At 33.5% G+C, this 896-nt stretch overlaps 1 protein-coding gene across 9 annotated transcripts in view; it reads right to left on the reverse strand.

Annotated features, from left to right (window-relative positions):
- Positions 1 to 896, reverse strand: part of LOC106882502 (bone morphogenetic protein 1) — a 987,136-nt gene that overhangs the window by 953,001 nt on the left and 33,239 nt on the right. The window lies entirely within an intron of this gene.

An 896-nucleotide genomic window follows, 5' to 3' on the forward strand; every position in this document is an offset into this window, starting at 1 on the left:
TGTGTGTGTGTGTGTGTGTGTGTGTGTGTGTGTGTGTGTGTGTGTGTGTGTGTGTGTGTGTGTGTGTGTTTTATAAAATACATAACTATGTTCTAGTTTTAAGTTGAAACTTTTTTATTTTTATATTTTGAATATTTTCTTATTAGTTGTTTTTTGCAGCTGTTTGAGAACAGTATAGTTTCCTAAATCCACATACAACATATTTAGGCCTGCCATCTCATTAGCAAGATTTGAACTGAATATTGTATGTGCATATGTGTGTGTGTGTGTATGAGTGTGCGTGTGTGTATGAGTATGCATGCACGTGTGTGTGTATGTGTGGGTACACATTTACATGCAATGCATACACAATAGGTTTGTTTGTTTGTGTATTCAGTTTTCTACTTTTGTTTAACAGACTATCAGGTTCTTTCATAATACTATTCATCACTCGTATAGAAGTTTCCTGTATGCTGCCTTGAAATAGCCTTTCTTTCACAATTTTATAGGAAAGTGGTAAAGTTGTTAGAACTTTCTTTTTGTCCATATTTTTTCTGGCTCTCTGTCCCTTTTAATCAAATCTTGCCAAGGTCAACATTGCCTTTCATCCTTTCAGGCTTGAAAAGTAAAACATCTGCCTAAGGAAGCAGATTTGCAGAATTATTAATGTCAGATGAAATGCTTCATAGTGTTTGTTATAGCAGTTTGCATGCTACTTTTTATCAATGGCCTTCCCATTGTAGATAAATGGTTCATTAGGGCCCGGCTAATGGTAATAATCCTCCAGTAGGCAACAGAGTGATACATCAATTTGAACAACATCTTAAACAATAAAAAACATGCTCACACTACAGAAAGTAAGATATCTGCTAGAACAGTAATATATATATATATATATATATATATATATATATATA

Source organism: Octopus bimaculoides, chromosome 4 (genome assembly GCF_001194135.2).
Source record: "Octopus bimaculoides isolate UCB-OBI-ISO-001 chromosome 4, ASM119413v2, whole genome shotgun sequence".
Classification (NCBI taxonomy): domain Eukaryota; kingdom Metazoa; phylum Mollusca; class Cephalopoda; order Octopoda; family Octopodidae; genus Octopus; species Octopus bimaculoides.